The sequence below is a fragment of the Passer domesticus genome, chromosome 17, assembly GCF_036417665.1.
Source record: "Passer domesticus isolate bPasDom1 chromosome 17, bPasDom1.hap1, whole genome shotgun sequence".
Taxonomy (NCBI): Eukaryota; Metazoa; Chordata; class Aves; order Passeriformes; family Passeridae; genus Passer; species Passer domesticus.
In genome coordinates this window covers 13,710,924-13,738,891 of record NC_087490.1, presented here as the reverse complement: position 1 = coordinate 13,738,891, position 27,968 = coordinate 13,710,924, and the positions used below count along the sequence as shown (strand labels likewise).

The 27,968-nt window shown below is 42.0% G+C and overlaps 1 long non-coding RNA gene across 1 annotated transcript in view; it reads left to right on the top strand.

The window, feature by feature from the left end:
• Window positions 1-4,371: 4,371 nt before the first annotated feature.
• LOC135282523 (uncharacterized) overlaps window positions 4,372-27,968 on the top strand; it is a 43,461-nt gene continuing 19,864 nt past the window's right edge. Inside the window, exon 1 of the long non-coding RNA XR_010348652.1 lies at window positions 4,372-4,537. This is a non-coding gene — a long non-coding RNA (uncharacterized LOC135282523). The remainder of the gene's footprint in view (window positions 4,538-27,968) is intronic.

Below are 27,968 nucleotides of genomic sequence, written 5' to 3'. Positions count from 1 at the left end.
GCAGAGGTGTATTGACACATGAATGTGACACTTAGCAGAGATGCATTGGCACATTAATGTGACACTTAGCAGAGGTGCATTGCTGGCAGGATAAGCCCTGGTCACTCCAAGGGGGTGGTTGTCTGCTGTCAGAACCCAGGACATTCCTCTGGCTGCCCTGGGTGATTTGAGACCCTGGCAAGGGGCTCAGAGACCTTGGCATGAAGTTTCCAACTTTGTGTGAATATTCACAAGCCACAAGAGACTGAGTAGAGTGATAGTTCATTTGTCACAGGGTGAAAAAGTAGAATTTTGGGGTTTTAGAATGGGGGTTCAAGAGGCAAGGTAGAGGAATCTGGGCATGTCCTGTCCTTCTTCTTGTCTTCCATCTTCTGCTGGGTTGGTGGCACTTTTGGGTTGGTTTAGAGTAGAGACAGACAGTCTAACACAGGTGATGGGTATTGGAAAATCATTGTAAATAAAGTACACGTAGTTCTTAGTATAAAAAGTTATTACTGCCCCAAGGGCAGGTGCTGTGCCACAACCTGACCTGCAGGACAGATCTCAGCAGGTCAGAGAAAGAATGCAATAGATAAGGAAAAATACACAACCTTGAAAAGCAAAACCAATGAATCTCGACTTCTGTCGTGGGGCTGGGAAAAAAGAGATTTTCTAATAGCTCGGGGTCATCTCAGCCACAGAAACCCGGGAGGCTGCAGTGCCAGAAATGCCCACAGCTGTTCTGGAGGGGTGCTGTGAGCAGCCAGTGCTCTCAGGCACCGTCCCACGCCTGGGCTGCTCCAGGAGGGGAATGTGATCATCCCTCCCAACTCAGAATATGCCAGGATTCTCTCTTATTCAAACATACCCTTGAATTGTGTCTTTTCAAAATGGGGTCAAATATAGAGAAAGGCACAGAGCAATTTGAGAAAAAGAAACACAAATTTTCTCACAGACTAAGTATGACTTGTTTCATTGTTCTGGTAACATCACAGTTCTTGAAACTGAATTGTCAGAATGAGCACCATCTGGGAGATTTAAAGGCATTTAGGCACTCTATTGAGTTAGCCACCTGAATATCCTAAAAAGCTGACCCTCTCTTCAGAAAAGATCTTTATTAACCTCTAAATGCAACACCAAATTGCCTCTATAACCTCTTCCTCTTTTACTGTTTGCTTTTGCATAATGTAACAGCAGGGCTTTGAGGCTCATGCTGTGCTCTGTTTCTGCCCTGTGGGCAGCCCATATTTGTACAGAGCTGTGGTAAAGCTCTTTCTTTCCCCATGTGAGACAAGATCATTTGAACAGCAGCTGTCTTTCTTGTGGGGGGAAAACTACTTATAATTTTGAATAACTACCTACTCAGGTCTTTCTTTCCATCCACTGAAAGCTACTAGAATGTATCAAGGAAAAGAGGCTAGGTAGAGAAAGTTAATAGCCATTTTGTCCCAAAATTGAGTTTGAAATGTAATGATGTTTACAAAAAAAACCCCAGTTTATTTTAACTGAAACATTTTGAAATAAACTGCTTGCAAATAAAGGACACTTGGGTTGAGATTCATTTTAAGGAGCCTTTTCTAGTCGCTCAAAACTAATGAACTGCTGCCAATAAAGACTCAAATACAGCAATAAAAAGGCATTACATATTCCATATGCTTTCGAAAGTCTGCAGAAGCCAGTGGGGAGCTGCTCCCTCCTTCACTGAGCAGTAATTCAGAGCTGAAGAGACAGCAGGTTTGAGAAGGGGTCCCTGCTTTTTCCCTGAGTGGGACCAATTTAACCCCCCTCCCCTCCCTTCTTGCCTTACTGAGGCCAGCAGAGCTGAACCTCAGGCAGCTTTGTCCCACTGATGCAGGCTGGAGAGTGATGCATTAATTACTTCTGAGAGATAATTAGTCATGCTTTAAGAAGTGTTTTCTGCCTGTTTGCAAGTATCCTTTTGGTGCATTCTGGCTCCCCAAGTTCCCCTAGTTCATGTTCAGGTGGCAGCTCTTATCTCCAGCACAGTTCTGACACACAGTTGTGCTAAGGTGAATTAAATCAGTGTATTTTCTAATAATGGTGCTTTCAGCTCAGCTGTGGGCTGGTACAGACAGAAGTAATAACTTCTGTGTATCACTTACAGCAGCTATCCCATATTTTAGAGGAGTGGGAAATAAATGTTCAAGGTCAGTGTCATGTGGTTCCCACTGTATTTTCTTACAGCACAAGCAGGTGAACAGCAGGTGTATTATGCAGAGCAGCCTCCACCAGAATAAAGCCATAATTGAAATGGACATTGATGTCACGGAACAATTTATCTTCCTTAAAAGGGTTTTGCTTTACAAAAGAAGCTAATTTAGTCTGGGAATTAAATTGATGGCCATGTGGGAACATTTGTCTAATTCACTTAGAGTTGTATCATTAGCAATGATTGTTTGATCAATATTTACAAAACAGTGGAATTTACTCAGTTGACAGATGTCAGAGTTCCGCTCCTCATTACTGAAAGTAGATTCTTTGTGGGAAACCTGCAACAACATCTACTTCCTTAGAGACTCAAAATGCTAATATGAAGTTAATAATGGATTTTTGAACACACGATACAGTCTCCTCCAATCCTTTAGGAAGCAGCTAAAAGTAGGAAATGCTCTTCCTAAACACATAATATTAATATTCACTACAAGCAGAAGGTTTCAGTGGCCTTACAGGACTGGATAAAACCTGCAGGATGCCACACACCTACATCTAACAGCTGAAGAAAGAGTTACTTGTATTCTCAGCTAATGTGTGGGTACTAGTAGAGTGCTTCATGGAAGAAGATACTGCTGCAATTACATGTATACTGCTGGGATTGTCTGTTCTTCCACTTTAATTGTGTCATATTATTAGTCTTTTACCAGTTTTACTCTACCTGTGGAAGCTGAATCCCTGACAAAGGATTTTAGACTAGTATGAGAAATTATTTGAGTCAAAAACTTTCCTACGTGTTCATACTTTAAAAAAACCCCAGAAAATAAATATATTTTAATCTTCCGAACTTTCAGTAATCTCATTCAAACTTTTCTTTATTCCTACAATTTAAATAATCATGTATTCAGCTTGCATTCTGTGCATCGTGGCCATGACCACTTAAAATGGTTTATCTAATCTCAGCTCAGCATTGTCCTATTTTGGGGAGACTGTTTCTACCAAGTGGCAAAATTAGATCTCCTCCTCCCTTCTCATCCAAATTTCACTTAATCTCTCATTTTAGCACAACTTTTCTAAGTTCTTAGTAAGATTTATCACTATCAACACTTTGGAGCCTGGGTGCTGCAAAGCAATGTGTTACATTGTACATTCACAGTGAATCATCATTGCATAATTTGTGAAAATATATAAAGAAATTTGGACTGCTTGCTTCTAAAAATGTGTGTATTCATGGTGGAATCCGAGCTGCAAAAGCCGGTGCCTGGATTTGGGTTTGGATGTGTGAATTGGGAGGAAGGAGCTTTGTTCAGTTCTGCTACAGACAGGAAGGCTCCCTCTGCCCCTCTTGGTAAAAATCAGCGTTGTTCCACTGCAGACCTTGGAACACAGTTCATTTGGGGCAGTGCTTGCAGGAATACTGTTATCAAACAGTAAATAGAAGAGAGAGGCCTGTTTAAACAACGTGAGCTTATTTTTCTGTGAATGTTGACTGTTCTCATTGCTTTAATATTTTTTAATTATCCTGCCTGTGGCACAGACAATCAGTGAATTATCCTGAGTGTAAAATTGGAGAAGTTTATGGAAATTATTCCTGAATTTCCCTGGCTACCCTGTATTTTATTCTCTGTTGATACTTAGAGATTTTGATGCCTTCTTTCTCTCTCTTCTCCTTTCTCCCTCCCTCTCTCACCTTTTTCTTTTAATAATGGATTGTTATCTCGTAAGCTTTTCTGCCTCTTAGCCTGGTTTAAAAGAAATACTCAGTTACTTCCTAATGACAAGTAACACAGGAGTAGCTTCCTCCATATTCTTTTTCTTCCCTTGCTTGACTTGCCCTCTGCAGTTAAAATGATATATTTTCCACTTGTGCAATTTTATGATCTTCTTAAACCAACATGCACAAATACATAAAACACAAGTAACTTGGGTAGCACTCACTGACATTTAAAACCAGAAGCATGACTACATTAAATAAAATATGTCTTTCTTTTCGCCACATTTTTCATTTTATTGCATTTCTCACATTGTAAATATGTTGTTAAGAGTATATGCTAATCCATTAAGCAAAGATGATGCACTGAGGTGCCCAGCTGTCAGAGGAGGATTAGTGCATGCCTGTCTCCTGGCAGGAGTCAGCACACCTGATCCTCGGCTCAGCATTTACTGACTGATTTACACAAATGGGGATTGCCAGCCATGGGGAGTGCCAGCAGCCCTGGCCTGTGACAGGCTGGGTGGGGTTCCTGGGCTCTCTCTGGCACTGGAAGGAGAAGTGGAGCCAGGTCTCTGCCTGCCACTGACCCTCCAGGCTCAGCTATCCCAGCCCTGAGTGCAAACCACAACTCCTCTCAGGAGCCTGCTCCAGCAAGGCCAGGATGACATCAGGGTGAGTCTTTAATTCCCTTGGGTAAGAAGCCAGCCCCAGCTGAAATCAGCCTTCCATATGTTTTGGGCTAAGCACTTTCTTGAGTTGGTAGTTATGTAAGAGTGCAAATGGCTTGTGCAGTCCCATATTGAAGTTCAATTCCTTTAAATCAGTCTAGAATGAAGAATCAACTCCAGCATTTCCAGGTAATGGATTTCCATGCGCTTGAATTTGTGTCTTTAATTAAAACTGTCAAATTGGTGCTTTTGAGAAGTGTATTTCCTTGAATTCCTTCAGTTCTCTTTGATCCTGGCTTGACAGTAGGAAAACAGACACAGACATGTGATAGATTTGACAGCTGACCTATTACTCTCCAAGAAAATGATACCATGATGGACCTCCTCTAATAAGAATTCAGAAGATATTAATGCCACTTTCAGTCTAATAAATGTTTGACCTTTATTATGGTCTTACAGAAATGATAGCTGCTCATACTCTTCAATTTTAAATGTATGCTGAAAAATGTTTAAATTTGGAAAGCCCGCTGATTCAAGGCAAGTTCAAGAAATTGCTTCTGACTTCAGGCATTGTAATCAATTTATGAATAACAGGATAAGCTGGCTCATGTTGAAGGTGGCAATCTGAGGAACTAAAAAATCTGTTTCATAAAGCTACATATAAGGCATTCCCTTCTTTAGGAAGCTCTGTTTTATGATTCTGCAAATTTTCATTGGTGTACTTTCATTTCAGGTTCTGGGAAGAAAGCCAAAAGTTTAATCCCATTTTATAAGCGACTGGGGCCAAATTCTATTCCCAGAAAATTAAATGAGAGTTCTGTGATGGAGTTCAAAAGAATTGGGAATTGACCTCTATCTAATATCTTTCAGAATAATTTATTAAAACTATTTCACTTTTTTTGCTATTGCATTACCAATGCAAATTTGTGCATTGGGTTTAAGATTTGGGCAAAGGGGAAAAGCAGCTAAATAATGATTGACATTGCAGTTACTTTGTGCTTAATGCATATTACTCCTAAAACCAATGCAATGCACGATTTCATGACATGACAGAAGGGGCCATATGTGCTAAATAAAAAAAAAAAAGTTTGAAAAATACCATGCCCTGATCTCAGTAAGCCAACATGCAAGATTAGATCCAAAAAACCATGAAGGATCAGGAGCTGAAAATCACCTTTCTGTAGGAAATGTTGTAGATGGAATGTTTAAAGGCTGGGGCCAGTTTAATATTAAATAACAATTTCTGTAATACGTTGTGTAAGTGATCAATCCTCCACTCCACTGTGCATTTCCACCTTGCTTTCCTGTTAAAACTCTCCCCGAGCAACTTTTGAAGCTTCCCTGCTAGCACTTGTGGCTTCACTGAGCTCCTGTGATCAAGGATTTCATGCGTTTCCCTTTCTCTCTGTGCAGCAGCCTTGCCTGTGACACTGCTTGAAAACCTCACGATGTTTGTCCTCCACACCTTCCTGCTGAAGGGAAGTGTGTGGATTAAGTTAACACACAGTCAATATTGTTAAAATGAATGGTTCTTTTAATCAACAGGCACCTCTCATTCCTTTGGACTGGGATGTTCAAAGCTGTTTTGAGGAATTAATATATTAAATTTCACCAGTGCTTTTAAGATAACGGGACACGCAACTTCTTTGTGTACATATAATAAATCCTCACTGAATTCTGTCTTGGATTTGTATTCAAGGAAGAGGGAAAAGGAATGATTTTTTCCAAGCTTTTCTTCATTATTTTGGAGACTTGCCAACCCTAAGTCAATTAAATTGTATTAGCTGCTTTAGCTGTCTCAGTTGTCAGCTGAAGAGAACTATGAGACCACATGCTTTAGGAAGACAGTAGAATTTCAATCACAGAATTTTCTAACTAATTGTTTGGAAAGCTTCTGTCAAGAAATACAGGGTTCAGACTTCTCTTGGAAAAAGGATAGACTGTGTGACTTGATGGCATTTCCAGACTTATTTTCTACCATGTTTTATTAATATATTTTATAATATTTCAATTTCAGAATCTCATACATTGATGTAAATTCATTCACTTTTGCAGTCAGAATCTGGGGAAAAGCTGACACCAGAGGGAACTGATTCCTGAGAATAGATGAAAATGTGGGATGGTAGTCTCTATCTCTGTGTTTTGACTACAGAGGAACATTAGTTAAATGAAAAAAACCTTCTTCCAATGGCCCTGCATCCTTCAAGTACACCAATAACATTTCTCTGTTTTGGCAGTAATGCTTAGGATGGAAATGGGCCCAGTTTTGGGGCTTATTGAAGAAATTGTGGTATCTGATTCAATTACTTATTGAAGTTTTTAAAGAGGGAGTTATTACTTGTCTTAACAACCACAGAGAAACTGAAGAATAATGAGTAGTAGGGCTTTTAAAATAACAATTTACAGGGAAACCAAGCAGAAATTTTTGAAAACTTTTGACACTTTTCTTCACAGTTTTGGGTTTTTTTTCATGAGCTTGGCAATGTTAGTGTACTAATATTGCAAATTTTTGCATTTTTTAACACAAGCAAATGTAATTTCATTACTATTTTTAATTAAGCGCTCTCAATGGTCTTGGACAATGCTTCTCAGTTTTTGAAACTTATGTTATTTTGTTGTTTATTCCCCATAGAAGACAGTGATGTTATTGTTTGGTTTTCTGTGATTTGAGGCACCAGCTGTGTGTAAAACACAGATGCTACACTCAGTCCAGGATTCATGCTAATGATTATGTTCCTTAAATCAGCTTGTGCTGATTTATGGCAGTGCCATATATCACTTGAGTCCATACCATCCTGTGTTAATTTAATTTACTGCTTCACTGTCCACTTCTGCAGTGTTTCCTGCATCCTTCCTCACTTTAAAAGGTTGATTGCGAAGTTTTTAGTTTCTAGTGGGAACAGGGATATGTTCTGAAAATTTAGATTCAAGGAGGCCTCTCTGTTCAAGGATGGGATTTCTGGTGAAAACCAGAGATCTGTGCCAAATGGATAGAAATTGGAGGATGATGCAGAAAGGCTCTATTTGAGGAAAGCAGTTTGAGTCAGAGACAGCCTAACCTCAAACCCTGAGCACTCATTTCTCAGGCTGGCTCTTCCTTCTGTCTATCCTTTCATCTGCACAGCCACAAAACCCTTTGAAGGACCTTGACTGTGCTGCAATGTGCAAAACAGACCTTTTGCATCTCCTCATTTTGTGCGAGTGAGCCTGTGCCAATTAAGTGGCTGATGGCAGTAATGAGGCAGTGCTGGGCAGAGCCTGCTCGGGGCACAGAGCCTGCTCAGGGCACAGAGCCCTGAGTGTGCCCGTGCCCAGGCTGGGGCACAGCGCCCGCGCTGCCGCGGCACTAACGGGGCTCCCTCCTCACTCACAATTAATTGCTTTGCTCTAGCACAGTCTTAGGCACATCAAATAATTGAAGATAACAGTTTTGACCTATTCCGACCTTGGCAAAAGCTTTTGGAAAAGTTGAGAAATACCATGGAGGTGGGGGACTGAGTTTTGAGAAAGTTTTTTTGTCTGTTTTGATTCATCTCCATGTAACCATAAAAAGCACCTGTTCACACTCTCAAATAGTTCTGTGTGAGTTACAACTGTCCCAAAGTTGTACATTTCATTTCTGTCACTATTCCAACTGTGTTTATTAAAGCTGGGCTAAAGAGGATCCAGACAGAGCTGGGGTTTGACTCCTCTATGGGAAAACTCCTCTATCAAAATGGAATAAGCAATCAAATACCAGAGACATAATTTTTTTCAAAACCAGGTTTCAGCAATAACTGATTTTCTTAGTGCAGAATGAAATATTTAGATTGCTGCAAAATAAACTGTTTCAAATTATATTTCAAATTTCATACATTTTGATTTTTAAAGCATACCTGTAGTAACTCAATAATAAGTATAGACATAAATTCAAGTAGGTTTGAGTTAAACATTTTTGTAATTTCCATGTTCTCCACAAAGAGAACTGTATCATAACTCTCCCCCCCGCCTTTTTTTTTGAGGGCAGAGAAGTTTCTAGTCAAGGTGCTGCTTAAATCTGTAGTGTTTTGCTTTCTCTACATGACAGTTGGTGACCATTAATGCATTGATTCTTAACATACTCTGTTTATCAATTTCAATTTCTGAATATACTGTGCTGTAGCAAAAAGCTCTAAGCTTCTCATTGTAGCTCAGTATATATTGTCAGCATAAACAATCTTCAAAATTGTCTTTGAAGTGAGAAATTATTTGTCCTTCATTGCTTAAGTTATTTTACTTAGACTGCTGAATGTCCTCTGCCTTGATAATGTTTTTTTAGATGAAAAATCTTTATATTTCCTTAGGAATACTTGGAATGAAGCAGTTAATGTGACATACTGTGTCATTGATTACAAATTGTGGGTGACACTTCACAGAGGAATTGCTTTGTCCTTCCGTTCTCAGGAGCATATCCACACTCCTGTGTCTGTTCATCTGTTTGTCTATATATTGATATATTTAGAGTGACAACTTTTTAAAAGCTACTTAATTTAACATCAGTGAAAAGCAAGCCAGAATGGAATTTTGATGTGATACTAAATGTGGTGTATGAAACCCAGATTGTGCAAAGTGCAGGTGAATTTTTCCAGAGCACTGGCAGCTTTCATCTTCCCACATGAGCACGAATGCAAAAGCACAATCTCCCTTAGCCATGCTGCAGTCTGGAGACTGATTGACATCCATCAATATTGCTCAGTACCTGAATAGCAGGAGGCTGCTTTTCCCAGCAGAACATGACAGCTCAGTGCTTTTATCTGATAGAGCCTGTGTGCCAGAGGGCTCGGGAGGGACCAGACACCAAACGCTCTGCTGATTGTGTACTCAGCTCTGCGAGGGAGAAGGTCACCCAGCCCTCATCAGGGATGGAAAACTCAGTTTGCCTGCTGTTTGGCAGTTCCTTCCCATCAAGCACGAGCCTGCAGGGTCACAGTGGTCAGAGGTGCACTCTGCCTTGGCAGCCCAGGGATGAGGCAGCAGCACTGAGCCAAGTCTGAGCTGGCACCCAGCCACTGGCCACCCTGAGCCCACAAGGGAGGGACACCCCATGGCATCTCCCATGGCATCTCCCATGGCATTTCCCATTCCATCTCCCGGGTCAGCTGGGACTGAGCTCCCACCCAACCACTGACCACCCTGAGCCCACAAGGGAGGGACGCCCCATTTCATCTCCCATTTAATTTCCTGGGGCCAGCTGGAATCCTGCCTGTGAGGCTCCTTTGAGTGTTTTCCCTGCTGCTGAGCAGCATCAAGGAACAGCAGCCACAGTCAGCTGGAGGCCCAAGAGTCCTTTTGGGGATTGGGATCTCCATATTCTGAGCTCATTCAGGTCCTGCAGATGTTGTTATGCTAGCACACAAATGGATGAGCACAAGGAGAGAAAAGGCAGGGCTAATTGTATATTTGTTGTGGATGGAGATTTGATATAGATCAGTTGGAAAGTGAATGCAAAGCAACAGAAAGATTCTCTGCTAAATTTGCCAGCAATATAAAATGCTCTGTGACTTTTGTGTGAATGCCAGTTGTCTTTTTAGTCTCAAAATTACTTTCATGGCTTTGTTTAGTACCTCAGTGCTCAGCAGGAAAAAAAATCTGAATATTATATATTGAGTGAGAGGGAATGACCCTTACAAGTGACATAACTTCAACACAACTGCAAAGATTATAAATAATAATGTGAATTAGTTTGTCTTTGATCATCTAAAAGGCTTGTGTGATTTCAGCACTATTCTGTGGTATGAAACTTCTCTGTGAAATTTAGTTTGGTAGCCAGGATCATCTGTAGAAGAAAACTGGGTATATTAAAATATGCCAGAGTGGGGTACAGTCAGATGTGTAAATGATATATCTGAACCATAGTGAGCTCCAAGTGCTTGTTCATTTAACCGGTAAAATTGCATTCACACTAGAAAGATTTCACAGCTTTAATTATGTTTTTGGATTAATTAAGGCAGTAAAACTTTCCAATGTAGATGAGCCCTTGCTCATCTAATTTCTTTGCTTCCAGCATGCAGTCTATCAGGTTTGCAGTGCAATTTAGACACCCTTATTTTGTCATTCTGCAGAGAGCTTGGAGTGCTCCAGCAGCTTCACCTGGTCTTGTTAACTTGGCCTTGCCACATTCCCCTCGTGGCTGCGGGCTCGCTGTGGCTCACACTGCAGCAGCTCCTGCAGCACGTGTCCTCAGCTCCCTGGCTTCCAGGCATGGGGGGTTTTATTGGCAGATTTGTACAGCACAATCAGCATTACACTTGGAATGGTCTTGTTTGCCTGCTGCTATGGCCCCTGTGTCTCTGCTAGCACCCAGGCACTGCCAGCCCCTCCTGCCGCAGCAGAATTTCAGTTTTGGCCACACCAGCACTTCCAGAGGCAGAGACTGTGTGGAGGCTCCTGACAGTGCTGTCAGCATGCTCAGAATGGCTTTGACTCTTTCAGTCTTTTCCCTGCCTCTTTTGGCTCAAATGTGGAGGTTTTGAAAGCGATGATGAGGGTCAGAGGGGTAGGTGAGAGATGAGGGTGCAGGACAGAAATGCACACCACGAGGGGAGCTGCATGAAGGGGTAACAGCTTGGGAATTCCCTCCTTTCTGCTGCTTTCCATGTTGGCCTGTCGGCACCAGGCAAGTTAACATTTTTGCTGCACCCTATTGTACCAGTTGAGTAGCATAACATCGTTTTTCAGGTCATGGCTTGGGATTGAAGGAGCCTCTGTGCTTCTCATTTCCATAAAAGTTGGATATTGGGGTAGAAATGGCAACTCCAAGACATCTAAGTTTATTAATATGGTCTGCAAATCATGACACTGGATTAACATCAGAAAATTGAAAATTAATCATTTTAAAGATCGTGGAAATTTTTACCTTTCCTTTCACTTCTTTAAAAATCAAAGTTAATATTTTCACAAAATGTTCTGGAAACTTAATAAATACCAATAGGCTTCATCTTAACTTTAAAAACTGTGCAAAAATACTAAAGTATTAAAAACAGTCTTAAAATTTTTTAACAGTAGAATTTCTACTATGAAGTAAAACTGATCAAAGTAAGAACTGCTACAGTTTAATGCTTCCAAACAAGCTAGTTTGAAATGCAAAATTACTGGAGATTCAAACAGAGCTCTGCCCTCTGGTATCCTGTGGACAATTTGGTAATGAGTTAGAAAGCTTGTGCATGTGCTGGTTTATGGTTTAGTTCCTAGGGCTATGCTGGGTCACTGAAGTGTATAATGTATACATATGTTTGTCTGATTTAATAACAATCTGCTGATAAATAAATTCAAAATTGAGGCCCTGAATTGTTATGGACCTGCACAGGATTAACAGTTTGTTGTGTTCAGTTCAGTTGCAGGTTGTGGATTGCCACAGTGCAAATGCAAGGGAAAATAAAATTTAAATCATGTATTGGTTATTCAAAGGACTCCCAACAAACACCAGCACTATGCCAGCTGCAAAAACCACTCTCTGGTAAATATAGTTGGATATGAAGACAGGGCATTAATTATTCATCCATCTATGCCCCAGCAGAGCCAGGAGGATCAGAACTGATTTGCAGGACAGAGCAAGTGAGGCCTCCTGGCTCCCTGGGGAGCAGCAGGATTTCTGCCTGGGAAGATGCAGTCCCAGACAGCACTCAGAGGCAAAGCTAATCCTGTGGGCAGCACGGTGGACCCAAACCATACTCAGGTTTTCATTACAAACAGTTTTTCTCAGTCAGAAACATGTGGCTGGCATTGCTGGCAGGAATTAAAGGCACTACAATATTGCAATTTCAGACAACAAAAATGAAGAGTGACTCCAGCCAAGATACTTCTCCAAGATCTGCAATAGCTGGTAAATAGTTTTATTCTTTAATAGCAGAGTCCCAGTATTAATGATACACAGGAGTAAAAGATGGGATATCTCTCTGATACAAGAAGCTAGACAGTGTTATATCAACATTAAATGGATTTTAGATATGTGTTTTAAGGCTTGAGTTCATAAATAGAATGTGACAAAAGGTCAGTCTGGCACATATGGCTCATTTACTGTTCAGCTGCACAAAGAACCTTGTAATAGCTGGGGTTTATAATAACTAAAAACCCCATGGATGAGTGGGTACAGAGAATTAACTTCATAATCTGAATGTTGCATTTGAATGTTATTGAAAACAATTACAATTATTTGAATGACTAAACTATATTTACATGTTTTGAGTTTTCCCTTTGGGATAGTTCCCTGCTTTTCCATCACACACCACTGGCTGGTAGATATTAGGCTGCAGTTAATAGCTCTGTTTTACATGGCAATATTATTTCAAGTACTTGAGTGTAATAGCAGCAAAACACATCATGGTTGTAGCTGTGGTCAAATCAATACATTCATACAAAATGAGGAGAAAATTAATGTTGTGCTCTGAATAGCTCTAGCTAGAAAAATGTCTTTTGTAATAATGAGCAGACTTAATAGTCTCTAGCACAAACACAGAAGTAGAGTGCAACGTGGCCCTTCAAGGAAGACGGGAGTTTTGTGCTATCAAAATCCACTGTGTCCCTCTAAGGAGAAACAGGATTTCCTCCACCAGATGCTCTTCTTCAGGTAATAGAGTAAGAGCTATAAATAGATAAATATCTAAGTGCCAGCCAGCCAGCCCAGAGAATCTGGGTTGGAGTCTGCCTTTTGTCACCATCTCTGCCTCCGGGGTGGGAACAGAGCCTGCTGGGGACAGCAAGAGGGGAGAGCAGGAGCTGAGCCCTGGGTCTGGGGGGGACTGAGCCCCGGGTCTGGGGGGGACTGAGCCCTGGCTCAGGAGGAACAGTTCCCACAATCACCAGAGTACTCCAAGGTGGGACTCTGCTGCCTTAATTTAGATATCCACTGTACAGACATCCCGAGCTGAGCATTCAGAGTGCTTTTATAGCCCATGGAGAGAAATAGGGAACGATTTTTCTTATTCTACACTAAATGCCTAAAGTGCCATACAAGTCACGCTTTAGAAATGCCTGTGTCTCTCTGAGGACTGCTGGGGGGTGCAGGTGGCTGGCTGAGGACCTCAGAATTCCCAGGCAGGTGAGGGGGGTCCTGCAGGAGAGCAGCCAGGACCTGCAGGGCTGGCACTGCAGCGAGCCCAGCCCTGGCTCCCCTGCTGCCTCCTGTGCTGTCTGCTGGCCCCTGGCCCTGTTTGTGCTCTAACCCAGTGATGTGCACTCCAGATCCAAGGTCCCAGCTTTGATTGTACTCGGTGTGCTTTTGTCTGCCAGGTTTTTCATACATCCAGTTGGCTGCATGGTATTTACCTCAGGTCCAAAGCTGGCAGAAAAGGGCATCTTCCTTCTCGTGGTCGAGCCTTAGGCTGCTCTGCTTTCATCTCAGTCCCAAGGTGTTTCTCAAGTTTATTTATAGAGGACACAAGTGCTGAGCTTGGTTTTCTGTTTCCTTGCACCACAGTCATTTATAGTAATGAGAGCAGGATTCCAGCTGCTTCACAGTCCAAATGAGGACTTGAGGCCCATATTATGGGCCAGATTAAGTTCTAAGTGCATTTAATTCTGGATGAAGTAGTTCTCCTTCTCTTTTCACTCATATCAGCTCTGCTTGAATGTGGCTTTAAGGTTTCCTTTGTCCTGCTTTTGTGTTGTGGATTTGTTCCTTGATTGCAGTGTGATTTCAGTAATTGCTGAAGTTTCAGTAGCTAACTATGTTAATTGAGGAGCTGGACAGATGGCTCAAGCATCTGATATTAAGCTTATTGTGCTGAAAGGATGGAGCCATCAGGATTTGAAGTGTTACCATGGGAATGCTCTTCCAAAGGCTACTGAGTGCTGGAAGCTTTACCAGTGACACTCTGCCAGGGCTGCAGTGACATTAGCTTTTAAGAGATAAAAAAGGCAATAAAGGGTCAGTTTAAAAAATCCTTGGAGAAGTAGTATAATATATTGGTATCCTCAAATTAGCTGCTGTGTAGTCAACCAGAGGTTCTTTGTACATACTCAATGAGGAGCATCAAAGCTGTGACTAGCTCTAAAATAGACCTATCATTTTGTAACTTTCATTGTGGACTTCAAATTGATATCAGAACTTTCTGTGACCTTCAGAAAAGGAGGATGGTTTGGCAGCTAAGAATTGTGGTGTCATCTCAGTAAGACCCACAATTGTTTGGGTTTCTGTAGGTAACTCAGAGCTGAGAGTTTGGACATGACTCAAACATCTCACATCAAACCTGCAGAGTTGAAATTACGTAGACTTTGGCTTGGAGCAGCTTAAAATTCCTTTGGGCAAGTAATTTCATTCCTTTATAGCAGAATAATTGAAATTGAGGCCAACATATTTCTTTGAAGCTGCTATCTTTCTGAAACTACTCTGTGTTGAAAGGCTAAATTGTGTGGCATAAGGCATACTCTTGATGCCCCCATTTCTGTGTTTTTAACCAGAAAAGAAAGGCTGTCCAAGGAGGTCACTCACAAATAAATCTGTTTGACAGACACGCACTGTCCGTAAAAACACAAATTACAGCAAAGGGAAAGAAAAACCAGTTTAACAATTCCATTTTCTCATAAAATGTGATTTTATTGTAGTGTATTATATTTGGTATTTTTCCACTGCTGAGCACTTTTTTAGAATCTGTACCTTTGTTTTGGAATTTAGAGCATATCTGAGATCTCTAGAAAAATCTCTCCCCAGGGTATAATCTTCAAAGTAATTGTCTGGTCATAGAAAAAGCCATGAGAGGAAAAGGTCTGTCTGTCTGTCTGCCTGAGGCCTTGGCCTGTGTAATCTGTGTTGCTGTGATTTCCAAAGGCTGGGTCTGAGTGGCTTTGGGCAAGATGGCCAAGTGTGCTTGCCATTTTTATCCTTTCTAAGTAGCAGTCCCTGTGCAGGACTTGTAGCTGAAAGGAAATTCTAAAAGTGTGAAATGAATCACGCTTAGGTAGAAAAGGAATATATGGCAGCACTGCTGGAGACAGGGGCTGGGACGGATGAGCTTCATTTTCCCAGTGAAAAAGTCCTTTGGTGGCTGAATGCATTTGTGAGTCAGGGCTGTTCAGCCCTGCTGAAATCAGATGGCAATGATTCCTGGCTTGTGCAGTAAGAACCGAGGCCATGATGTTGCATTGTTTTCATTGTGATTTTCTGCTGCTTCTAAAGCACTGCCCTTCATTCTGGACCATGAAAATTAGCAGCAAAAGCACTCCTGATGAAACGAACCAAGACTCATCACTGGCTGTTCTTTGGCCATTTAGAGCACCATGTTCTTTTATTCATTTTATTTGAGAGCATTGTGTGTTGCCGATGTGGATTTCTGACTTTTCAACAGCCTCCTTCATTGCCATGCACCCAGACAAGAGGGTGAGAAGTGCCCATGCTTCAGATCTCATACCTTGTCTGAAGAGCAGTTTCACTAAAAACGTAATTATACAGACATGACAAGCAATTATTCCACAGAACAGCTCCCTCCTAAACTTTGAAGAGCATCTCCTTCTTTTGCCTAGCAGGCAGCATGGGTGCTTTTTTCCTCTGCTGTTATTGAGAAGAACCAAGACAGTGCATGTGTCTTCCCCAGTTTGTCTCCACCAGAACTGTCAGTGGTGCTGAAGCCACAGAACATCCATGGGGAGAGGATACAGCTGCTTCTTGCATGGTCCAGCCCAGTCTGGCAAAAGGGCTCTCTCTCCTCGTAATGTTGATCATTAAATATTGTTTATATGCACAAATGTAATGATATAATATGGCTGTGAGAGGATGGAGGCATGGAGACAGGTCAGGCCTCCCCACCTCACTGAGACCTCTGATCTATCAGAATGCTAAAATCTGCTCAAGGCTGTAGGTTAAGTTAATCTATTGTCCCAAATTCCATGATAAATTCACACAATGCTCTTTACTGGAGTGTAAAAAGGCTGTTCAGCTGTCTCTGAAAGATGCCCAGTGAAAATGCTGTGCCAGAATGCAGAAAACCAAGTTTCTTAGGTTTTTTCAACATTGCAGTGTTGGAAATGATAATGCAGCTGGATCATTAACTTCAACAATGTCAGCATGTTCTCACCATGGCATTTACATTAATTAGTCTGCATGTTATTTAACAGCACACTTCTCTTAGATGAATTCACTAATGTACTTTTTGGCTGTGGCACTATGTGGAGTGCCTCTCTTTAAGAGTAAGCTATTAAATGCTATAAAAGGTAGGAAGATTTGTGGAAACACACACCAGTGTGTTCACATTTGAAGAGAATCACATAAAGACACTGAATGATAACTTTCCCAAAGGAATCTCTTGCTGCTTACTATGCAAAAGTCTTTGGTTTACCTCATGTGCAGGCAGGAAAGAAAACAAAAAACAGAATATCAAATCCAGGGGAGGAGCAAATGTTTATGAACCTGAAAAGTGAGATGAATGAATGGTTCCAGCAGATTGTTTTAGCATAAGTTAAGACACTGTTCAGAGTCCAGAAATGGAACATGAAAATATAATGAGAGCCTTATATTCACAGATCCATACACAGCTGCTCCCAGTGTATGGAGGACTCAGCTTGAACTGCAACCTGTTTGGGTTAAAGTGCAGTATGTGTGGGGGTTTTATTTAAAATCTCTTTCATGACTCTCAGAATTGAGAGTAGCCTCTCAGCTTGATCAGGAGTTCAGATGTGAAATATGATCCTTTTGCTTTGCCTCATCTCTGTGCTGTTTTCTGCTGCTGAATTCGGCCTGGCAGGTTAATCAATCAACATGTAATCAATCAGAAAACCAATTAATGTGGGGGCTCTCCTGCAGTTTGTTTCCTTAGCTGCAGTTCCTGTGCAGAAGCAGACCCCTTGCTGGGTGAGGCGTGGGTGTTTCTGTGGTTGTGACTCTGGGGTGTCACAGCAGTGCCTGGTGGGGCTCCTGGGGGTGCCCAGGGGTGCTCTGGGCAGGATTGGTGTTTGCTGATGTTATTTTAAACGAAACAGAGCTGAACCTGCAGGGACTGACAGCAGCTCCCAGCAGCAGGGTGAGGGTCCTGCCCAGGAGGGGACAGGGATGGAGGATGGAGGAGGAAAGGCTGCAGGGCTGCAGCATCTCCAGGGAAATGCGGAGGCACTCCAGGACACAGAGCTGCTCACACGGAACCGTGCTTCAGAGGCACAATGGAGACACACACAGATTTATTTCTTTCCAGTTTTTCCCCTTCTCTTCCTCAGGCTGTGTCTTTCATGCTCCAGATCCTGAGATGCACAGCACGGAGTGTGGCGTGTGGGAGGCAGGGCTCTGTGATTGAGCTGCTGCTTTCTGTTAAGTTATATATTGCCCATAAATGGTTATTTTCTGGGTTTATCATCTTCATTAAGAATCACTCTGTGCTGAGCGTTTCTATTAGTCAGCTTGAAGCTGGCTGTTTATGCCTCTACAAAAATTTTCACTCTACAGTTTCTGAGTTTTTAAGCTTTCATTGAAGAATTTCAAAAGGAGAATCCCTCTCAAATCTTTTAAAAAGAGGAACCACAAACAACATCTTTGACAGAATTCCTCTTTATTTTGATGAATTCTGAATCAAAATCATGAATGACACTGTGGAAATCAGCTTTTTAAAATTACCCAAATCCAGAATTAGCTGAGATTGCCATAAAACCACTCATTATGTAATGATGGTCATAAAACAGCAATACTATTTTATTCTGAGTTTTAATTATGTAATTGCGAGGAGTACATTGATTGAATTCTTAGAATGTTTAATGGTGTTAAAGATAATATTATGACATTTTAGCCCATGTTCTTCAGAAGTACTTCTAAATGACACCAGAATTCACATCCACCTACCCTCCCTGGTATGTTTTATTTTTCAAGGAAGTGGGAATTATTTTAAATGCAAACATAGTTCAGGTCTCCTTATAACCCCAAGAGACAGAGCAAGGTGGCATTTCTGCCATCCCCCACTGCCCAGTCACTCCCTCCTCCAGCCCTTTGAATCCTTGCATTCAGATCCTGGTTCATCCAATCCAGTCCAGTTGTTTTTCAGTTGCTTTTTGTTGAAAAATGGGTTAGGTTATCTGAAATTACTTTTGGTCCTACACTGTGAACATCCATAGATTCCAAATGCATTAATCAGAAAATGTGTAACTAAATACTAGCACAGAATTCCATTTTAGAGATCAATGTATAGCTCTTGGCATCATTAGGGCCAAGTTTCATGCATAATATAATTACTACATCTTATAAATCAAATTCTATTAATAAGCTGATCTCTTTGGGACAGGAACTGTCACTTGCTATATTTCTGAACAATGCTAATAATGCTGGGCTTGTAACTTGATTGAAATTGAGATCTGACTGTAAAATTGTAATTGGGAAAGCTTGGTAGATTTTCTTCCCTCAATTTATACAACTGCTCAATACATTTTTCTCTATAATTTTAGCCTTTTTCATTTGACAAATATTGATGGGTTTTCCAGAGCTTTAATGGAAGTAAAATTGTCATGGAAAAAAACCCCAATAATTGCATGTGTTTCTGTAAAAGTTACAAGCCAGAATACTTTGTTCCAGAATAAGAACTCAAATTAATGTAGTCAAAGCTACTTAGTCTTTTTAAAATCTTCTACTCTGAGTCAATCACAGCTTCTTTGAATTGTAATTACCAGCAGTACCTTTACAAAAGTACCTGACTGGTGCTGTCCTCATAAGACACTCAGCTTGCAGCTCTTTATTAGTGTCAACAAACATTGCACACAAGTATCAACAGAAGAGCTTACAGGACCAATATTAACAGCCTTTAGCTATTTTAAATTGTAATACCTAACTGCAAAGTATTCTTGATGCTGTAATTCTCACTCAGAATTTATTTAAATGATAAGCAGGGGAATTTATTTTATCCTGGTATTCTATTATTAAATCCAAATTTTCTAGTGGTGATATCATAGAGGTATAAGTATATGAGTTATCAGTATAAGCAATACCAGCAGTGTATGAAAAAGTATCAAATTAATTTTGATCCAGCACCAATTTTTTCTTTGGAATGAGAAGACACAGATTAATCTAGATGGAGAGGAAGGAAAAAGAGCAAGGCCAAGGTAGACAAGCTCATACTGAATGTCCATGGCAATCCATCTCTCTCTGAGTCCCTTACATAATTACACATCTGTCCCTTCAGCAAGCAGGTGACAAAGCAGCTGCAAGTGGGCAGAGGCAGCAGCCCCCAGCCTCTCTGGCCTCTCTGACCTTGTGCCACCCAAGCTGGGAGTCCCCCAGCTCAGGTCTCAGGTTCACTTCAGGTTTCCTCAGAGTAAGAACTTCCCAAGCCAAGCAAGGAGTGAGAGCAGGGCACTCCCAGGGCTGCCTGATCCTGCTGTCCCTGCTGGGGAATGCTCCTCCCTGGACCTGCTGTCCATGGTGGGAATGCTCCTGGCTGCTCCTGCTGTCCCTGGTGGGGAATGCTCCTGGCTGATCCTGCTGTCCCTGGTGGGGAATGCTCCTGCCTGGACCTGCTGTCCATGGTGGGGAATGCTCCTGCCTGATCCTGCTGTCCCTGGTGGGGAATGCTCCTGGCTGATCCTGCTCTCCATGGTGGGGAATGCTCCTGCCTGATCCTGCTGTCCCTGGTGGGGAATGCTCCTGCCTGATCCTGCTCTCCATGGTGGGGAATGCTCCTGCCTGATCCTGCTGTCCCTGGTGGGGAATGCTCCTGACTGATCCTGGTCTCCATGGTGGGAATGCTCCTGCCTGATCCTGCTGTCCCTGGTGGGGAATGCTCCTGCCTGATCCTGCTGTCCCTGGTGGGGAATGCTCCTGCCTGGACCTGCTGTCCATGGTGGGGAATGCTCCTGGCTGATCCTGGTCTCCATGGTGGGAATGCTCCTGCCTGATCCTGGTCTCCATGGTGGGAATGCTCCTGCCTGATCCTGCTCTCCATGGTGGGGAGTGCTCCTGCCTGATCCTGCTCTCCATGGTGGGGAATGCTCCTGGCTGATCCTGCTGTCCCTGGTGGGGAATGCTCCTGGCTGATCCTGCTCTCCATGGTGGGGAGTGCTCCTGGCTCGGGGGCTCATTCAGAGCTGGGCTGCCTCTCCCATGGTGCTGCTCGTGCTGCTGTGCATCCTGACTCATTTTGGAGGCGTTTGTTTCAGCCTTCTGGCAGCACATATGCAGACATTGCATTATTCATTCTCTGGGTATGACACCTCTCGTGGTTTGAGTGTTTGTAGTTAGACAGCTCTCAGGCACACCAAGCTGAAGATGAGGTTTTGCGTGGAGATTTCCAGCAGTTTGCTGTAATGTGGACACTTTAGGGAAGAACAGATTATTTTTATGCATGAGAATATTGCATGTCCATAAAATGCTGATCCTATTCTGGAAGACAGTGCTATTGTCTTACATCTACAGGTGAGCAAGTGTATCTGTAGCAGATACACATATTCACAGAACTGGAATTTTCCTAGACGTGTAATGGAAGAAGGTGCTCAGAGAGTCCAGCTGTTACTGTGATCTTGACCATACAGATCTGTCTGGTGTCACCAGGAGCATTTTTCCCAGAGCTGATCTACAGCTGCAGGGTGGTCAGTGACACCTACTAGTGCTGGGAACACCCTCAGGGAACCAACAGAAAAAATCAGGGATTATAACGGAGGGGACAACAAAGTAAATGATGACATCCTATTCTTCCAGTTCTGCTGACTAACAAGGAGACTATTTCTTCATGGTCCAGACTTTCTCCTACCTCTTGCTTGTATATAAGATTTTCTTTTCTGCTGATGATTTGTGTACTTTTGGCCATGCTGCAATGACAAGATAGTGACATCTGCTGACCAGTTCTGTGTATTAATTTTATTTTTTGATACTTTGCCATGAAGTACTTACCCCAAATTCTGGTAATTACTGTAAAAATCCATTAATTAAGAGAAAACCTCAGCAAGACCCATAAAGTGTATAAGAATGTCACCATTTTTAAAATATTAAGTGATTTCTTATCCACGTGGCCAACTGTCTGCCCACTGCCACCAAGCTGCTTCCAGTCAGGTCTCCATTGTCCCCATGTGTCCCCTGCATGTGCTGGGTGTTTGGCCTGAGCTGTTGGCTGGCCACAGACATTCAGGGCTGTGAGTTATTTTCAGATGTGGAGGAAGCAGTCATTGAAATGGAGCTGACTTCTCTGTATACTTCTTCCAAAAGCACCAAAGTAAAACTCCCCAGCCTCTCAACCTTATTTGCTGTCACACTCTGGTGCTTTTTCCCCAGTGGGTGCCAGCAGGGCTCCTGCTAGCAGCCCGGTGTCCCAGCTGGCTGCACCTCCTGGGCTGTTGGTTCCCCCCCAGTGCTGCTCCTCCTGCAGGCTGGGCAGGGGGTGTTCACACTCGGTCTGCAGCAGCAGCTGCTGTGGCTGCTGGAGCTTTATCTGCTCCATCACTCGGCTGGAGCACAGCACCCTTCAGCTCTCAAATGTTCCCTTCGTGTGGTGGCTGCCCTCCTCTAACATTTCATCATAGTGACTGGCAATACATTTAAATCATCATTGGTTACTAATCTGTGCAATGGTATCTCCACTGAGGTGAATACAATGCTACAAAAATTTTAAGTCTAATTTCTCTGCGTGTTGTTTATTTCTATATTCACAGCTCCTGCAAGGCTTTGTAGATATGCAAATTATGTGTGATACACTTTTGGGAGTAAGCTTTAATTATTAATATTTTTTAAAAAACCAATAAGAATAAATTTTGGAGTTGTTAGCTATTTTAAGTTAGTGTCATTATCCTATCTGTACTGCTGGGTACAAATAAAAATGCTGATTGCAGTCCCCTGACTCAATGGGGGTAACCTGGCAAGTAGTAACATCCCAAGGCTTTTTTTCTATCTTTCTTTTTTTGCCATGATCTGAGCAAAGATGGATTTTCCATAGTATCATTATAAAACTTTCATAAACAATAATGTTTTCCTGATTGTAAGTGGTATGTTTTAAGTTACATTTAAAGCATCTGAAAGTAATTTAACCTAGAGCTACATGGTGTCACTTGAGGGAAGAAAATCAAAATTGCTTTTGAATTTGCTGTGACTTCAGTAGTGCTTGTAATGGCAGCTCAAGCAGCTGCTTAGAAAAACAGTCCCTGAGCATCCTGAGGTGGGAGACGTGTCTGTGTGTGTAATTTCCCAGCTTCAGGAGTACTTTAAAGCTTCACTGCCTCATTCAGGTGTCTCTGATTCCCTTGATCTTGTGAGTACTTTAACATTGTACTTTCCAAAAATTATTGTTGCAGCTGCAATTGAACATTTTAATTTGTTTGGAGTGCTATTTTGCAGTGGATAATGCTATAAAGCCAAATTAGAAAAATTACTATGTATGTTCATACAAATTAATTGTTCCTAATGATTTCCTCCCCAAATATATATTCCTTTCTGTGAATGAAATGGAAAAATTATTCTTTACTCTGGGAAAATGTCCATATGTTTATGCAAATCTTAATTTACAATCTCATTACAGTTCTGAATTATACTAAAATGTATTTCTATTATAATTTTGAGGATTTTTTTTTTCTTCTTGACTCTTGTCCTCTCCATGCTGCCTGCAGGTGGTTTGAAAATGCATCTGGTTTATGGTTCTGCTCAAGGTTGCTTTGGCACTGTAGGAAATTATCTGTTTTTTCTTGTGGCCATGAGGAGTCTGTTGTCTGTCTGCAGTGCAATTTCTGTCCTTAAATCTCCACTGTGCATGGCATTTGTGCCCACAGCTCCAGGGAGATGTCACTTTTTGGCTCATGAAGTGCTGCAGATCCTGGGCAGGTAGGGAGCTCAAGTACAAAATACTTTTTCTCCATCGGGACACAATCAGATATTGTGAGTATGGGTCTGCTAAAATGCATATGCTATCATTTATGTAGTGATTTTTTTCTGGTAATGTCATGTGTCCAAGCAAATGAGGACAATGAATGGTGAAACCCAGTAGAAACATACACTTCTTTATAAAGAAAGGCAGTGCATTTTGATGATGTTACGGGAATGATCACAAATCCTCTTGAGAAGGTTTAAGTATGATTAGCAAAGAAAAAAAGAAAACTTTTGTTGATGCCTTAGTTCAGCAAAACAATTTCAGAATAACTTAACTGTGGTGTTACTGCAGGTTTGCATTCAAATGTTAATGCCTGAGCCTTTTGCATTTTTACACAAAATCTCACCTCTGTCTCCAGTGGTACTTTAAACCTTGACCAAGGGGCATAGAGGCTGCCATGGTCTGAATTTCACAGCAGTCTGTCCAGGCTCTCAGGAGGAGGCAGAATTAATCACTCAGGTCCAGACAGGTGTGACTTCCCCCTTATGAAAAGAAAATGTTTTTCCTACCAGGTACAGGGAGACAAACCTGGCCTGAGGGACATTGCTCCTTTTTGTGGTGCACAGCAGCATCCACAGAAAGGAATGAGAGCAGAGAGGAGTCCTTGGCTTGTGTGGCATTATCTGCATAGTCCTAGCTCCAAGAGATGCAGAAATATCAGTGGTGAACCCCCCTGCCCCTCTAACTCAATAGATTGCAATATCTCTTTTCTTCCCATTCTAGCTGAGATAAGGGAAGAGTTACTCAGGACACTCACAAAGCTGAAGGGTTTGTCATAAGGTCATTTATCTGCTCATTGTACAGTCTCAGACTCCTGTGCAAAGAGACACAAAATATTTCATTTTCTTTGAGATCATCTGCCTGATCTCCTGCCTGGCAGAAGTGGGGTGAGTCTTTGAGAAAGGATGTGCTGACAGTGGCAGCCCAAGGCAAATTCTCTCAGATATTTCTCTGGACCAGAGCTCTGCCAGAAGCAATCTGATCTTGAACCACGTGCTCTCCCCTTTTTTATAAACTTACAATATATAAGCTTATGTGATTTCGCAATGAAGCTTTCCATCTTGTAATCCCATAACCTGAGCTCTAGACATTTACAATCTTATTGGAGATGCTTTCCTTCCTCCTCAGCTGTGTCCACCCAGGCTTATTGCTAATTAATGTCCTTTTTCCTCAGAGCACTTGGTGTTTGTCCCAAAGGGCTGAAAACAAGGACTGCAGATGGACAGAGCTGGAGATTCTGTGGGCCTGGTGCTGGCCTGAGAGGCTGAGCCTGAGCTCTGCTGTGCAGAGCCTGCTGCTGCCTGGGCATGGAAATGCTGCAGCGTTTCCTGCTCTGCCCCTCGCTGTCCCAGGGGAGAGCCTGTTCTCCCTGCTGTTGTTCAAAAATGCATCTTACTGCCAGCCAAATGGCTGACCTGGAAATGTTAAATAAGAGCTAATTCAAAACCAGCAGACTGCAAAAAGTTTTGGGTGGGGGGAAAAAAGAAAGGAAAAAAAATGGCACGAGCTAAATTTGGAAGACAGCGAAAAATCAATTAATAGAAATGTGTTTGAAGGAAGATGCAAATGAGGCATAAAAACTTATATAACAGGTTCTGTTTTGGCAAGAAATATAGGACAAAATATGGAAAGAGTGATGAAAGTGGATAGTAATGGTTTGAATGTTTTAAACAGGTTGGAGTTTGTAATATTTTCCACTTAAAGTGAATGCAGACCTCATGTGTTGCTATTCAAAGGCTTGGAAGTCTTTTTTCCTTAACCAGGACAGGCAGTAATAGATGTAGGGCAACATGCTGGAGAGTTGGTTGAATGAGAAAATGAATACGGAGGGCCAGGCAGACGTATTGTTTTTCTCCTCTTTCTGTCTCTGCAGTGCTGTGCAGGTGCTGTTTGATGTCAGCAGGTAACATTTCCCCTCCCACTGTAATTCCACCCAGGGAGCGCCACTCCTCCAGTGCCACTGGCAGGGCACTCTGCTCTAGTTCAAGAAGATATCTTGATTTATGGCATATTAACAGGATCATTTGTCATGCTCAAGGCAGCAGTTATCAGCAGTTTTGGTGATGTGTTGGAATCTACGTGGCTATAAAAGGCTCTTTCCAGTTAAATAAGTTTTGAAGATAAGCTGAGGCGTTTGCTATTGCAAAAATTGTTTTATTAAACTGTTTCATAGCTATTCCATTCCAGCATAAACCCACTTGACTTTTCTAAAGAAAATTGTGTTCCTCGATGATTTTAAGTCATTGATGGCTTATGTGGCCATAGCTTGCCCCTAATGTCAGTCCAGAAAGATAATATTTAGGCATCCTATTTTTTTTCCTCAAGGGATGCTCGTGTGCTGGTGGGAGATGTCCCTGCCCACAGCAGGGGCTGGAAGTAGATGATCCTTGGGCTCCTTCCAGCCCAAGCTTTTCTATGATTGAATTGGTATGGGAAAGGGAAAGACTCACTCACTGTCTGTAATACCTAGAGTTAAAGTAAATACGACATAAGACATGAAATTCCAGGTGAAAATAAGTCATCTTTTTTTCTATCTGTGGTGTTTCACATAATTGCTGTGCTGCTGTTGCTATGGTAATGACAGCAATTCTCTGTCTCTATATTGTCCTCTTCTCTGTCATTTACATCTACTTACATGAGCTCACTTCTACTCAACAGATGAATTGCCCATCTACATCATCTTTTTTTTATCTTGCTTTACAGCCTCATACAAGAAACTTATTTAAGTCTACACAGAACTTAAAAATAGATATCTTTTAAAGCTTAAAGGCTTTGCTGGGCTGGTACCAGGGCTGTATTTCTCACATGATCAGCCACTACAGAAGTGATGGGAGCTCCCTCTCACTCGCCAGAGTATTTCAAGCACCTCTTAAGTTGATGCAAACATTGTCTCTGGAGCTGCTTTAGCAAACTGGCATGAGAAAGGCTGAAATTAAGTCCACACTATTTCAGCAGCTATAAACTTTCCTCCTCGTGTGTGATGTCACATTTAGAACTTGGCTGAAGGAGCAGGGCTGGGGAGGGGCTGCTGGGCATTATCCATCACCCATGGTGCCCAGGATAATGTAGAGCAAACTTTTAAGGTGGAGAAGTTCTATTGCAAAAATGGTTTGTAGCTGATTATCCAGATTAATCCTGCCTGGAATGGGTTCTTCCATAACAGTGCCATGCAGTAGAATAAGAAGAATAACCTGGGGGATTCATTTGTGCAAAAGAAATAAAAACAGTGTACATGCTACATGAGGGAGAAAAGGACAATAGAACCTGTTCTGGCTGTTTCTCCCCATTTAAATTGTGATCTAATTTGGGAACTAGTTTGGTTTGGCTCCCATTCTCTCTTCTGCACAATAGGAGTGACATCCTGGTTAAATTATCTTTGCGGCTTCTGCTCTGAGTATGATCTCTGGGGTCCTGCCATCACTTAGCAGAGCATCTGCTATTTTTTCCATAGACAGAGATAACTTTGAATTAGAACTCTGAACCTTTCAGGATCAAAGAATCCAAAACTGGCCTCTGCTTCTGTGTGACGTGTAGGAAAAACCCCACAGTGGACAGATGGTGAGATGCTCTTCTTTCCAATGTTATCTTTTCTCAGCATCTTGCCCCAGTTTCTGCAGCAGACTTTTATGTTCTTGGAGAAAATCAAGAGCATCAAAACATGAGAAAATGCAAATACTATAATAGAAAAGACTAAGCTAGAAAACAAATAATGCCATTTTCTTCTCACTTTTCAGATAAACATTAATCTTGTCTCATTCATCTGAAAAACACAGGTTTTCCTCTTTCCACTAGTTCAGTGGCACTAGTTCAGCTTGTCTGGAGTCCAGCCTGCGTGGGACTGGCAGCTGTACACAGTGTCTGTCATTTGTCTCCTGCCAGTTCTGGGGCTTTGGGTTTTCTCCCGCTGCTCTCCCGTGAGGCTGACTGGGGTTTTTGAGCCTGGGCTGTGCCCAGCCCCATCCCTGCAGGAGTCCCACCGTGGCACCTGGGGAGGGCATTGCTGGCCCAGCTGATCCCTCGGCAGGGTTTGGTCTCCTCTCCCTCAAACACAGCCAAATGTTGCTTGCTGGGAGCTCACACGGCCCACAGAAATGTGGCTTAGAGGTAGAGAGCTCTTGCAATTTACCCACGGGTTTGTGTGAAGGTGGAAACAAGGCACACCCCATACCTGGAAGTTTTGTAAATGAAAGAGAACCACTGTAAGCTCAATTAACTGCTGAAGCTGCACAGAAAGCTGCAGAGAAGTGCTAAGGCAATTTTGGCTCTTTTCTGCTTTTGTATTATACATTATAATGGCATTTATGTATAGCCTGCCTTTTTAGTTTCACTCCAGGAAGGATTGAACCTCAAATCAAAGCAAATTCAAATTTTGCACTTACTTACAAAGACCAGAAACTGGTTGAATAATCAATTTTTAAGAAAGTCGCTGAGGGAATTCAGGAGTTGAGAAGATAATTTTTGGGAAGACGAAAAGATTAAGTTTTTAGTGGTTTACCTGAGATGTCACTCTCGGAACTGGCTGAATTTTAAACATTTTTTGTATTTGTTTTACAGGGGTGATTACCAAGTCATATAGTTCTTGTCAGCTCTGATTCAAGGTCCGCTCTGTAATTTTGCCTATTTTTGCATTTACTTCATAATGGTATTTTAAACACAGATCTCAAACTCTAC